Raw genomic sequence first — 15934 nt, forward strand, 5'->3', positions numbered from 1 at the left:
TGTTCTAGATACTTTCATCAAACATCCTAGGATTTTGTGAATGTTCCACACATAACTTGCCAACATAAAAATTGGATTTTCGAGTCATTAAATATTATAGCTGTTGAAAGAGACATCAGTAAAGTCGATAGGTCAATTCACCAAATCAACAGGTAAAGGCATGTTGGTCAAGACCTACTAAAGATAAGTGAATATATGTATAATACATGTAATTAAAGATAAGTGCATGTTCAAACTTTTGACCACTGTATAAGTGGAACTTTAAATATGACAGGTGGATTTTGGTTTTCATTAATAGGTTCAATTCTGCTATGCTTGCAAAGTGAGTAGGTCTTCTTTTTTTTAAACAACCATAACATACTTTGTATAAGGGATGACACAAACACATACCGTAGGGAAATACTAAATTAATCCAATTCGCAGAACGTGCGAGACCCTCAACCACTTGTAATATCATTTTTAATCTAAAGTTACTGATACATATGATACAACGACCAGGTTATATTATACATTTACGTACAAGCCTGACTAAACCCACCTGCCGATGTCAAGCTATAATAGCAACTAAATATCACTAAAGTACTAAAAAAAACTTGTTATCAACAATGCTACCTAGATTACCATTCTTTTCAACAGAAAAAAAGGCAATTTTAAAAAATGAATAGTAATCTATGGATCCCCAAAGCTCATAAGTCAGAAAATTAAGACTATTAGTAATAATTATCTTTTACCAGTTTTACATTGACACCATAATTATATGAGATCTTCCATTGTGCTCTTTTTCATATTTAGGTCAACTAAAACAAAGAGTTTCATTTTGAATTTTATTTACATTTTACATAAAATAAGTGTTTTTTTTTGTTTTGTTTTTGTGTTCAAATACATTAAATATATTTTGTAAGTATACTAGTCAACCAAAGTAACGATACACAAGTTTGGACCCCAATTTATCATAAAATATATTAATTAGGAAAAACTGTCACTGATGAGTCTTATGTAGACGAAACGCGCGTCTGGCGTATTAAATTATAAACCTGGTACCTTTGATAACTAATGAAATTATTCAATGATAAACATTAATTTGCAAAGCAAATGCATCAAATTAAAATAATCTGATCTAATTGGAAAGTGAGAAAAATAACGTTTTATTGAACACTGGGATCACATTTATTTTTCGGAAAATGATATAAAAAAGAATATGTAGTATGACTGTCAACGAGACAACTGTCCACAAGAGACCAAACTGACACAGACATTAACAACTATAGGTCACCGTACGGCCTTCAACAATGAGCAAGGCCATACCGCATAGTCAGCTATAAAAGACCCCGATATGACAATGGAAAACAATTCAAACGAAAATACTAAAGGACTTATTTATATAAAAAAAAATGAAAAAAATGAAAGAAAAACAAATATGTAACCAACGGAATTACAGGCTCCTGACTTGGGACAGGCACATACATAAATAATGTGGCGGGGTTAAACATTTTAGCGGGATCCCAACCCTCCCCTAACCTGGGACAGTGGTATAACAGTACAACATAAGAACGAACTATAAAAATTAGTTGAAAAAGGCTCAACTCAATGCTAAGTTACAGGTATCGACAGGTTGTAGATCCATAAATATGTATATGTATATAACTTATTAGTAATATTTAGTTTGCTTTTAATTTACTGATAACAAAATCAATATTTATACCAATAAACACTATATTCAATGATCTTATTACAGTGTTTAATTGGTTACCTTTAAGAATAAGTTTATTTAAAGGAGCGATAAGTTTACAAGGATCATTTCTAAATTTCCGGACACGAAGTCTTATGTAGACGAAACGCGCGTCTGGCGTACTAAATTATAATCCTGGTACCTTTGATAACTATTAACAACATTTCTGTAAAAATAAAGATGTGCTATCTCATTTTAGGTTCTCAGGTTAGGGGGAGGGTTGGGATCCCGCTAAAATGTTTAACCCCGCCACATTATTTGAGTTTTTTTTTTTTCAAATATACATTACAGATGTTTCAATTATACAATAAACTTTATCTAAACAAACCAAAGACGGTAACATGAAAATGTGATAAATTTATAATTCAAAGGCTACATATAAATTTGATATTGATGCCACAGTTATGTGTCATCGCCAATTGCATGTAAGCTAAGGGTGAAATTTATTTCCACACGATACCATAGCTTTTTTTGCATTTGCACGTTTTGGTTGTGCACGATCCTTTTCGGTTTACCTTTTGCTTGCGAGTGAATAGCTAGACTTCTTAGATGCTGTGTGCAGTGATATCGAAGTAATTCCGATGTATCTATGGTGTTTGTAAGAATCTCTAGATATCAAATATCGTTACATGACTGCAGTACACCATATTCACCAGACAACTTAAATAAAACATGGTCCTTGTCGGTGACGTACTATGTAACAGTTCATTACAGACTTTTTTGGAAGTTATCTTTTAAAGTCGACATAAATTAAACATAAAATAATAAAGTGAGTAAAATTAACTATGTGAAACTGCTAATTTTTTATTTAGTTAATATTTTTATTATAATATTACAATGAAATGACTATTATGATAGCGCATTTTTAATGACGTGACAACTATAACGGTCTTACCATATGAAGAGTTTAAAAGTATTAAAAGTAAACGTGTAACATACTGTTAATTACCCCGACTATACGTGTATGGTGGGACTATATGAGTATATACACATATGGTCCAAATACTCGTATGGGCCGGAACATTATGAAATTTGATACCCATATGGGCCGGAACATATCAAGTTTCATGATTTATAAAAAATAAATTGCCTTGTATCGTTTCTTTCGTTGACTAGTATATTTTTAATGGATTCATAAAATTTAAAACTGCATATTAACCATGCTGATTTGCGCTGCTGGTGTAATTCTATTGATTTCTGCATTAATGTAGACAGTTAAATATCTTTATTGTTCACTATATTTAAAAGGGGCATTAGGTACGAGATATAAGAAATTTAGATATTAAGATTTTTGTTTTTGCTCAACCATTTTTGAAAGTGATATAGTGAAATAATGAATTTCTTTTATCGGCCAATTTGGTTCATTTTTGTCAAAGTCAAGAAACATTGCTCATGAAACTCACTGAATCCATATGGATGCGACCTTCAATTTATCTCCTTTAGGATAATCGCTACTCTGTATTAAATTAAAAAAAAAATAAAAGACCGTAATAAATTGACAATGATGCGGGAATTTCTCGCTGCATTGAAGGCCTGTTGGTGACCTTCTGCTGTTGTCTGTTCTGTGTTCTCTTTGACACATTCCCCATTTCATTCTCATTTTGTAATATATAAATATAAAGGAACCAAAAGAGCAGAAACAATATAACAGTCTGTGTGTTTGTTTTCAAGGTATGAGCCATTGAATATTTGGCGGGAAATAATTCTCTCTAGACTTTTCATACATTTCACATTGGCAACCTATTTCTTAAAAATCATTATAAAAAAATAACAGGGATTTTAAAGCATTTTGAATTATGGCTTCTTGAACTGTGTGATATAATTATGAAAAGAAAAGTAGGGGTTAGTAAAGATTTGTTTTTAATGGCATTACATGAACAAAACAGAGGATTCCAAGTATCTTGCAAAAATTAAAAAAAACATGAAGAGGTAGAAACACCCTTAATTGGAAATGGGTTACGCATGAATTCGGCTATCAAAAGAAAAATAATTTTAAAATGAAAGTGAACATACATGTACATTTATTATAGATGAAACATTTGGTTGACTGACTCGATTCACAAAAATATCTAGTCCAAATAATTATGACGTCTTAGAAGGCTTTTTTTAAATTTTTGCTTTGACGCCTTCCTGCGACGTCATAATGCTGAAACAATATGCTCTTAAGGTTGTACCCAACACTTTCACTAAAATTTATTTGGCTCGTTTAATTTTCATAAAATTTTGTCAAAGTATTTACTTTGACACTTTAACGAAAATATAAAAATTTCAAAAATTTTGAACCAACCGTTTTGTCAGAAAAATTACACTGGTTATATAGCAGTTTGACAAACGCCAATTTTGATCATTGAGAAGCTTAATATTCATTTTACAACACAACGTAATTAAAACGTTTAGCTGACTTTACAGAGTTATCTCCCTGTAGTGTTAGGTACCACCTTAACTTTGAGACCAAATTTTAGCCATAAAATTTTCATTGAAGGCTAAAAATTTTTGCACATATAAAAATTCTTACCTTTTATGTGTTTGTTTGTGCAAAATATTTCCAATTAATCCCTACAGTAATAATAAAATAAGTTAAAATTCCATCCGAGGCGAGAACTTGTCGACTGATTTTTTAAAACGTTTATCTAATTTCTTTTTAGGAGATTATAAAATAATTTTTGCACCAAATTCGGTAAAATATGACAGACCCGAATTTCCGGAACCTTTGATTTATATAATCCGGAAATTCAGGTCCGTCAAATTTTACCGAGTTGGTTCAAAAATATATTTTATACTCCCAAAATGAAGCATCAGCTAAACGTTTTAATAAAGCAGTAAATTCCCTCACAAAGTCCAACTGAAAATATGAGTTCGGCGTTATGACGTCGATGTAAGGCGTCAAAGAAAAAAAAATAATAGCCTTTCAAGATGTCATAATTATTTAGACTAAAAAAATCATTCTTATACAGATAAAAACGATGATAAACTTCCTTTTTCGTCCTAGAATATGAAATTAAACAGATCTAGAAAAAAAATTCCAATTGCACGTGATCGCTATTTGTTTATAGTTGCTATGTTTATATCTGGTGATATCACCGTTTACAGTCTTCGGAGGTCACCTCGACTGTTACCTATATAGCGTCCAGACTGGGATACACACGAAATGAAGATACATATTATCAAGTGCATGCATTGTTAATTGCTTGTTTTAAACTTTTTGTAAACTGGACATATGTTTAATATAAAAAAGAAGAGGTGGTATGATTGCCAATGAGACAACCGTCCACAAGAGATCAAAATGACACAGACATTAAGTATGTTATAAAACAAATATAAGAATTCGGGTCAGCTAATGACCCTTTAATGTTATATGTATTAATACAGTTTCAGTTAATTAATGTCCAACCTTTGTCCAATATTTGTAGTATGTTTCTTATTTCCACAGTTAATATAATACTATATGTTTCTGTGTTTGAAATTCTGACATAATATCATTACCTGAAAGGTTACTGAGTATGTTGTATGTTTTTTATAAATGGGCCTCACATGCATCTGCGAAGCATGTTTTATTCATAATTTGTAAATAAACATTGTCGGTTTGACATACTCCCCATTTCAAATCTCAATTTGACTAATTACCACCTTTTATGTTTACAATACATTATGGGTTTTGCTCATTGATGAAGACCGTACGGTGACAAGTAATTGCTTGCATCTACGTCATTTGGTCTCTGGTGGAAAGTTAACTCATTGGCAATCATCGAAAATATTTAAATTTGATAATGATCATTATATATTTGTTCTTGAGGTTTTGATTTCCAAATTTATAAAGTTTGTACAATTCAAATATTATAATAATCGAGTTCTAATGGTTTCAAGAAGGACCAACTAAGATGTAAATAGTCCATAGCTAAGAAACATCGATGATCTTATCTTATCGAACTTTTTGCACACACTATCAGGATTTGATTGATTATATATTGTGATACATATCACATCATAATAATTTTCTTTTTAATAGGCATGATTTTCCTTTTCTCCCTTGCGAAAGCGCTAATTCGATTCTTTATAACAAATTCTAACTTGCCTTATCCAATACAACTTGCGTCATTAGTTCAGCAAGAGCGAATCAAAATTTATTTTTTTGAACACCTTTCTCTGCTTTATTAGATGTTTGTCCCCGTCAGTCTTAGTTTGATCTGTGTTTGGTCGACTTATTGTTATTATCGTTCCTTTTTCCGAATTCAACACATGGATAAAAATCAAATTTAGGAGTTCTTGGTTATGATTTTAATGTGTCGACATCTTAAAAAAAAAAAGGACCATTGAATATGTTCTGATTATGACTGAAATATTATTCACTGTATTCAGTCCAATTCGTGGCGCCGTTTTATTTATAGGCAATCTATTCATAGATCTGTGTAGTTTGATAAAAAAAAACTTTATTACGTATCTTTTATACATATAAATATTTTAATCAAATTTAATCGTTTTACATTAGTAGTGGTGAATGGAAATGGTTTGGATACTTTAGGAAAGGATTTTAAGATACAGTTTAACGATGCCGATGGTACTTACACTGATACTGGGTTTGTCGAATATTCAGACAACAGTTCACGTAAGTTTTATAAAAAGAAAAATAGAGACATTATATTAGGTAACACAGCACATTTGTAATGCAGTTTCGTTAATGTAACATAAAACATTGTGGATTTTCTTTTTTTACATTAGGACGCAGACCGCTTACACTACTGTAGGTTTTTTCATGTTATCCTCTTTATGTATGTTTTATTCATAGCACGAACGTCTTATATATAAATACATAGTTATAAACAGTCTTCAATATGGAAGCCTTTGCTGATACCGAACAGCAAGCTATAAAGCTACAATAATATAATAATAAGTAATTATTTACATAATTTAAGAACAACAACTTGTTTTTTTATAATAAATGAAATAAATACCATTTTAATGTTCGTCGTGTATTCAATTCCTATAGGGAAAGGTTTAATATAAAGTATTTTACATGCATATATGATGATAAAATGGTACGCACATTCTTATCAACATTCATACTTTATATCAGCTAGTTGAAAAGAGTTACAATTATGTATCAAGCAGCTATTTGTAATATATCAAAGAATTAACAGTTTTAGGGCCATGTAAAGGAAAAAATGTGCGACTAGTATCTGCAATTGACTTACTTTGAATTGGATGCGAACAATCATGAATTTCTTTGTAAGAAAAGAAGCTCCTGTCGATTATCAACCGGTTGTACATGTACTAGCATGTTCCTTGAGATGAAATTAAATTAAGTATAAGCAAACATCACCAACGGATTATAGTAATGGTTTAATATTGGTCTGCTTTCGATACTTTAAGTCACTCTTTGGCTGTTAAAATATCCCTAAATCGAACATAGAAAATGTAATCTGAAAGTTACAAAAAAATTGATTCAAACTTAAATGAAAAAATCAAAATAAAATCCCCTCAAAACAATAAAAAAAATAAGAAAGCTCAACCCACTTGCTTTTAGACTTTTCCTATTAACCACACCCTACTTTTCACTATCAGAGAAGCCTAGAAGAGCAAGTTTAATGCCAGGAAACGCCACTTCAACTGATAGTTGTGATCATGTTCGAGGAGTTCCGAGGGAATTGAGAAGCTCGTCAGTTATGAAGCCGCACGGAATAGCGATATTTTACCAGAAATATACAGAAGCATATGGCATACCAATTTTATGTGAGTCTTTTGAGACTGACTCAGTTATCATTTCTATAAAGTGCGCTAAGTATATTTACATTATTCAAATATAGCATGCACAACTTTATTTAATATATTATTAGCGTAGGAAAAGTTATCTTATTTCATTGTTTAAAACGTTGATTCAATAAAAAAGACTTGTTTTTATTTACTCCTATTTTTACAAATACTACTAACCCTTGTCATGCGGGGGTCGAAATATTACGGCCGTACCAAGACCACCATTATTTTGTATCAATGGAGCTCTATACATTTTGAGGTCATCGTAATGTCATTTAATTCGTAGTATATGCATGTTTCCTCAATCTGACACTATTGATTGTTATATTTCTCACTTTTAATATTCATTTTGAGCTCAAATACGCACTTTAAAAATTGAAATCGGACAAAACTGGGTTTCTTGGAGGGGTTGGCTTACCTTCGAGGTACGAAACACGGAGTTATGAGGACTGATACCTTGACATATACGGTTAACCCAAAGGCATATAACAACTGATTGTGTTTACTAATACGCCAAGGAAACGATTACTTCCGGTTGCAAGTTCATTTGAATTTCAAAATCGGAAAAAAATCGGATTTTAAAACAAAATTCAGTTGAAATGACCTTCTTTTGACTGATGAACCATGATCAGTTTCACGCCGACGTAACAACTGTTGTGATAAATGTGTTCACCAGGTTCCACTCTACATGTAAACAACAGTTGGATGCATCTATAAGCATCTCTCAGACTTTCAGGTCGAAAAAAAAACGAAAAAAACGTCAAAATTGACGCTTTTTTCACAGAGGACTAACTAACAAATTACCGCACACCCTTGGTGCTTTTATCGTCTTATATCTGTTTCGTTAATGTCATATAATTAGATGAGTCCTTTAGTTATAAGTTTTTACATTAAATATACTGAAAACTTTAAAAGCTAGCATCTACAATGTGGCTCTCAAACCATCATTGTTCTCTAGATCTGTACTTGGCGCTATGGTATTTTATCATTTACAGATGCAGTTGCATTGACAATGTAGTACGACAAATTCTGTTATGTTGTTTCATCAAATATTGAATGATTACTTAATGTAGCTCCTGCTTTAAGCTAAGCTGATCATCGATTTCTTTTTTTGTATTTTTTTTTCTCGGCAAAAGAGAACACATAAAAAGTATACACACATCAAAATAATGTCGGAGATTATTTTACGTCTTGTGACATAAAGGTGAATCGTAAACAACATTGGTCTTAAAAAACGAAATTATGTATAAAAAAGAAGATGTGGTATGATTGCCAATGAGATAACACTCCACAAGAGACCAAAATGACACAGCAATTAACAATGTATCAATTTAATATATTACAGCATCCTGGAATGTAAATGACGATGCCTTGAGGAGAGCTTGCTATATAACACGGTTTCTTTTTGCTGATAATTATGCCGTGCGAAACTCCTTTTACCAGAGATCTGGACGTTCAGCTGTAATAGGAGTACATGAAGGTACAACTAGTATACCGGAATACAGTCATATGGATCCCTCTTTCTCGGACAATAGAGCACGCGGACTTGGGGCTACTGATTCTGCACCAGTTTCTACAGGTGGTGAAGAAAATTTGTTGTGTTTGCAAAATGATCGTTATAGTGAAGATATATATTTACACGAATTTGCTCATGGAGTGGCAAATCTTGGTGCTAGATATGGTATAAGTGGTTGGTTTCAAAGATTAGAAAATCAGTATAAAATTGCAAAACAACAGGGTCTTCTAGCGCATAATTATGCTATTAGTAGTAGTGTTGAATATTTCGTAAGTATTGTTCTAGCTTTATATCCAACCTTTTTCCCCAACCGGTACGATTAAAAGCTTGTCTATTGCTGAAGACAATTACTAGCTTCTAACTACCAATCCAGTTTATTATGTCGGTATCTTGTTGTCTCTTTGGCGTTTTCTCCTCAAAATGTTTCATTAAGAAAGATTCTCTATCCATCCAAAACCCATTCCTTCAACAGAATTTTCCGGTCGTTTTTCAGATTTCAGAGAGAGAAAACTTTAGTCAGAGTACAAAGTATCTTATGGGTTAATTGAGTAATGTTTGAACAATATGTTTGAGAAATTAAAATACTCTTATGCTCATCAATGTTACACTAGATACGTATCAATTTTCAACTGAATAAGAATCAATGCAACAAAATTACCAATCAATCTAGTTGAACAAATAAGGGTAAATTAATGATCGATAATCAGTCTATATATCCTAAGAATATAAATTACATTGAAGCAATTTATCAGGCACTAACATGTAATTTGAAGGACATCTTAAGCTTTTTATTAATCATTTAGTTTTAGAAGATATTTATAAACCTATGCCATGCTCTCAGATTTCTTCAAACATATATATAAAAGCATCATCTTGTTCATGGACGAACATATTTATGTAAGAGATAGCGAACAGCTAAATAAGCTATACTTTATTATCAAGAATTTTTAGAAGTGTCTTATGATATACGACATACACATTCTTCTTGTATTTTTTCTCTATACACATGTTATTCTAATTAACCAGGCTGCAGGCGTGCAAAGCTACTTTAATGCAATTGACTACAGTGCAACACCAAATGGGACGATAAGCACAAAAGACAGGCTAAGAACATATGATCCTACACTCTATCAGCTGATTGAAGAAGTCTGGCCCTGTCATAATATTTACCTCAAAAGATGTGTTGCAAATAGAGGTAATTAATGATGTCTGCCTTACAGAAGATTTTTATTATTCGTTTCCAAATAGTTAAATACTTATCTAATGCCTCTGTCCTATTAGTATTGTGCTAAGAAATGCGATTCATAATAATATCAAATGCATCGTTTTGAAGCTAGAAAATTCATTTAATTATGCGATAACCCTTTAATCATGAACATGAAACATATTTTTTTTTTGTGAAATTTGGAGTAAGTCGAAGATTTTTTTTTTTACTTTCTCATGTCCATACAAAAGGGTAATAGACTATTTGTAAATGCTTATTTGTATTTTTTTTTATTTCTACTATTAAGAATTGTCTACCTCAGGAAAGGTTACCTTAGCTGTATTTGCCAAAAAAAACTTTCGAAGTTTTTGGGTCCTCAATGCACTTCAACTTCGAAGTACTCAATCCGACCTTAAACTTTTATGATTAAAGCGTCGCTATTGGGTCAGACGAGTGTCTGGTATACATCATTTTATTTTAGAATCTCTGACTAGTATTTTTGATTTTGAGATATGTACTAACCTATTACAATCTGTCCGAGAACAGTTCGCCTGACACCTTTCAAACAATTTCTGAATGATGCAGGTTATCCCTTAAACAGTTTAAGTCAGTTCTAACATAGAATAAATGGCAAGCTCTAACCTAGTCCTCAATTCTCTTTAACTTTGTAATTGTTTGGCTTTATAACTTTTTTGATCTGATGAGTCTTATGTAGACGAAACGAACGTCTGGCGTATTAAATTATAATCCTTGTACCTTTGATAATTATTTACAACACTGGGTCTATGCCACTGCTGGTGGACCTTTCGTCCCCGCGGGTATCACCAGCCAATTAGTCAGCACTGCTTCTGACAGTCTGTTCTCTATAACAGTTTTAGATCAAAGTTCTATCTTTTTGAATAAATTAATTTTCTCTTAATTTAAAAAAAAAATCTATTATGACTAGCTTTATTATTTCAAACAAATTTTTCTGTTATTCTGTTATATTGATTTTACCAATTTTTTTTTATTTTTTTTTCTTTCTGTAGAGGGGAATGCAAAAGATGTTATCCCAAATGCATAATAAATCCTGTAACGTTCAAGAAATCCGAGGTTGACTTTAGATTTGCATATTAACCATTCTCTACTGAGAATAAGAAAACAAGGAAAGACACGGAGCCCAAAGACAACTCAACCGAAGGGCAGAAAAAGCCCAAGACATTTGTCTTCAACGCAGCTAGACAATTCAACACTCAATTCCATAAACAATAATGAATACTAGTGCGACGAAATGAAAGCCACACTAAACTCCGTTATATACAAATTCACAAAATTAGAAAACAAAACAAACAAGACATAAATAATAATATTAGTTGTCTTGGTGTAATCAGCGATGTACAGAATTTTACACCGACAATGTATAGGAAAACAATCGAACAGATTGATAAACACTCTGTATATAGTCAAACATGTAATTATTAATTCAATACTTGTTATTCTTTTTAAATAGTATAGGGCTGTAAAAGCGTCGATCGTTTGCAAATGTTTAACAGTAAGAAGCGCGTTGTTGCTTCATACAAAATGTGCCTCGGTCAAATATTTAGCACCACAATAAAATAATTAAAAAATGGCTTTCTATTCACTTCAGTAATGCAAATCACTATATGAAGTATTTACTTGGATATTTTTTTTATTTCAACTTAAACTATTTACATCTCATTTTGCAGCACAAGAACAACAGCAGAATATACACACAAACTGTCAGGGTATGTTCAAATTAGAAGATTTTCAATCACTTGTAATGAAGAGCGAAACCACATATTGTTACTAGGCTAACGAAAGCGCAGACCGCTCAAAAATACAAGCTACTGTACACTATAGAAACTTTCCCTTTGCGATTTACATAATTTCAAAAGACCAATAATGAAAATTATGTCCATATGTATTTAAATCTTTAGAAGCTTCAAACTGAATACATTTCCTTGTCTGAAGTAATCGGTACCTCGATCTTTGTTTCTGGTACTATATGGTAGCATTTTATCTCCGACTTTAATATACGCTGATGTCTAACATTCCTAAATGATTCGCGGAACATGACATTTACCAAAATATCATTGTAAATTTGTAAGACACGTGCAATAAATGCAAACTTCGGCTTCGGCTTCTCAGCTTCAGCTACGTGTAGTACCACTGTCAGATTTTGCTAAGATACGGTGTGCATATATATAACTTATATAATATCGAGATGAACATTTCCACCTCTCTGCTGCACAAGTCTCATTAACTAAAATCGGTATGATAGCATGATGAAGGTACAATGAGACATGCATAGATTTCAAATTTTACATTAAAACAAAATAGAAACTCATATGTACACTGTGACCTGAGTATCTTTAAAAAGCAATATGGGTCAAGGAATTCTTTTTAAAAATAATGATGATTTTCCCCATTTCTTATAATATTTTAAAAGCATTATGATTTAAACACGAATATTACCGAACTGGGTAAAACAAATAATGATGTGCTACATCTTTAATGTATTTAATATGTTGCACCCTTCTCAGAATTTACTTATGAATTATGAATACTACTTTTTGTTAATTCATGGAAATGTAAAAGCGTTAACCGAAGTACATTTTCTATAAAGCGCGGAAGTACTGCATTCTAAAAATGTGCGTACGATCAACCCCATGAAATTACTGAATGAGGCATTTAATACTTATAATTGCATTTTTTCGCTATGACAATGGAAGATCGATTTTTATTATTTATTTTTGTGCACTTTTTTGTGATAGCATTTGTCATCTTGAATTATAAACTTCATTAGGCTATGAAGGTGAATTCTAGTATGCCGAACAAGCGTTGTTATCCAATCAAGATAGCGGATTCTTCTGAAATATACATGTTATGTAGTAATAAGTTACATTACACGCGTCTGGCGTACCTAATTATTAACCTGGTAACTTTGATGATGATTTTGTTTACATTTACTTCTAGGTTGTAAAGACAGTCATCCAAACTGTCATTTTTGGGCAACTGCTGGAGAATGTACAAAGCACCATGAATATATGTTTTTAAACTGCAAACACAGCTGTAATAAATGCAGCGGACAAGGTGCTGTATTTTTCAACAAATTTCTTTTCAAATGCCTTCATAATTTATATAACTTATGTATTATAGGAGTGTAAAAAATGTCTCAATCGTTTTTAATGTACTATAATCCGTTTGGATTTTAAAGAAATGATCGAACTCTAGTTTTTATAAAGAAGGAAAACCGCATTTAATGTTAAATAAAAAATGTAACATGTATCAAATAAGGAGATGTGGTATGATTTGCTATGAGAAATCTATCCATCAGAGTCAACATGACGTGCATGTATGCAACTTTAGGTAAATGTGTAAGTTTTCCAATTGCTGACGGAGGACATATTTTAAACTTTAGCTCTCGACAAATAAGTTGAAGATCTACTTGGTAAAACAAAGACACGACTGCCACTTTACCATTCCCTTGTAACCCTCTATAACAATCTGAACATGTGATAGGTTTGCCATACACCACATAACGTTGAAATTAACAACTATTGGTCACCGAACGCTCTTCAACAATAAGAAAACCCCATGCTGCATAATAAGTGATACAAGACCCCGAGACGACAAATGTAAAACAATTCACGCAGGAAAACTAACGGCAATATACAAGTACAAAGTAATAAACGAAAAACAAATATGATAAACAGCAACCACTGAATTACAGGATCCTGACTTGGGACATATAAAATTTTGTTGTGCAATTTTCAAGACTCACAGCTTGCAGACGGTTTTTAACAATTTTATGTTATCACAAATTTATATCTGCATTTAATGTGTGCAACCGTCTATCCTTAACAAAATGATAATTGCACGATCGTTGCAAGTACAAACTGAATTAATGTAAGCTACCTTCCTCTTGCCTTAATTACCTAATGCATGTAACAGTCACTGCACTTAATTTGTTAACATGCCTGAAAGTTATATTTATACTTGAGTCAAAATTTTTAGAAGATTTTAACTTTTTTGGTTTTCAAAACTTACATGAGTAAATGTCAACAAAAATCATGGAAGAGGGTTTAAACCGCACGATTTCTTGTGGTTGTATGTGTTTTTTTTTTGTAGTTTTATCAAAATGAATCAACATTAGGATATGTTATCTCGAAATTTCAATGTCTAAGCTGTTACTTTTCTCACCCTGCTTTATTGCTTTAATTTCAGGTGGCACTTTTTGTACTGACAGCAATCAGCTTTGTCACGATTGGGCTGCAAGGGGAGAATGTAGTAGAAACCAAGCTTATATGCATGAATCTTGCAAAAAGAGCTGCAACCTTTGTTAAATGCAATATAAATCTAATAAACTACAAATGTATTGCACTATCTTAATTTTTCTGAGTAAACTAAGTATTGATCATGTTTGTAACAAGAAACTGGTTTGTCATAACAGTATCAATTGACTGTTCTAAAATCCATTTGACTGACCAAATATTTGGTCCACGGTGATTATAATGTCAGAAATGTGACTTGAACATTGAAAGTTGTATAAATTTACGTTATATGTATCTTAAACTACAAAAGTACAAAAAAGGAAAGAAATGAGGATTATTCATTTGAATAGCTGAAAATTAAAGTTTATCTTCGAAAATGAATCCACATCAAATGCAATTGAAGTGTAAAAAAGCAAGGATATTTTTCCGTGCGTTTAAAACATGAAATAATCGTCATGGAGTGCATGTGCAAGGAGTGCATGTGCAAATACTCCATGACGATTATTTCATGTTTTATATATTTAAGGCTAAAAGTTTGGAAACTAAAGATTTAAATAAAGGCGACAGTAGTATACCGCTGTTCCATAGTAATAAATCGATAAAGCGAAAACTAATCCGGGTCACAAACCAAAACCGAGGAAAATATATGAACTACAAGAGGGGAACAATAGAAACACTGAACTACACAAAATCGCCATACTATGTAGACATTGACTATCTGAAACAACTGCCGTATTCCTGACTTGGTACAGGACTTTTTAAGAAAGAAATGGTCGTTTGCATCTGGTTTTATGGCTTGCCAAACCTTATATAACAATGTCAAAAGATCCGCTATTTATTTGACAAGAATTCAGTAAAAAATGCACGCAAGAACACACAGGACAGCGAACTGCATAAATAAATAATATAATAGTACATTTCAACATTTAAACTACTGAATAATAATGAACGCCTCCCATGAATTTACTACAGTATACCAGGACACGACACACGAATTATAAACTATGTCACACGAATGTATCAGCGCCACAAACAAGACGTATTTTCGTGACGTTTATATTATCGCACGTAAATTTCTAAAAATAGAATAGATTTGTTTTACTGTAGACAAATGCAAGACTATAAAATTGAGATGGAGTTTGTAATAGTGTTATTTTATATGTATCTAACCATGACAGGAATATTAAACGTTTTAAATATTAATTAATACTAGTTTAAGTTCATACTTGCCTTAGCGAGTTCCAACCTTGATGCACTAAATGTATTTCCAGGTCTCTTTGGTATCGTCTGCCTATTTCTAGTAAAAAGAATAATTAATTAAATACGTTTTTACAAAATTTAATAAAAGTTTGAAATTCCAGCCAAATTTAGGAGATCTTGATCATACTTTTAACCATTTTTTTTTATCGTAAATGCTCCTTACAAGGACAGCAGTAAAATCGTGAATGCGTGACCCCAGTTTA

The 15934-nt window shown here is 31.9% G+C and overlaps 1 long non-coding RNA gene across 2 annotated transcripts; it reads left to right on the top strand.

Moving 5' to 3' along the window:
• The first annotated feature begins 215 nt into the window (after positions 1-215).
• Positions 216-14581, top strand: LOC143067451 (uncharacterized). Of its 2 annotated transcripts, none has more exons than XR_012975953.1 (8): positions 216-322; positions 6216-6332; positions 7289-7456; positions 8823-9262; positions 10020-10188; positions 11904-11942; positions 13174-13290; positions 14425-14581. It is a non-coding gene; the product is annotated as an uncharacterized LOC143067451 (long non-coding RNA). The 2 variants fall into 2 exon arrangements; XR_012975954.1 differs by having other exon boundaries at positions 246-322; positions 6219-6332.
• Positions 14582-15934: the final 1353 nt, after the last annotated feature.

This window comes from Mytilus galloprovincialis, chromosome 3 (assembly GCF_965363235.1).
Source record: "Mytilus galloprovincialis chromosome 3, xbMytGall1.hap1.1, whole genome shotgun sequence".
In the NCBI taxonomy this organism is placed as follows: Eukaryota; Metazoa; Mollusca; class Bivalvia; order Mytilida; family Mytilidae; genus Mytilus; species Mytilus galloprovincialis.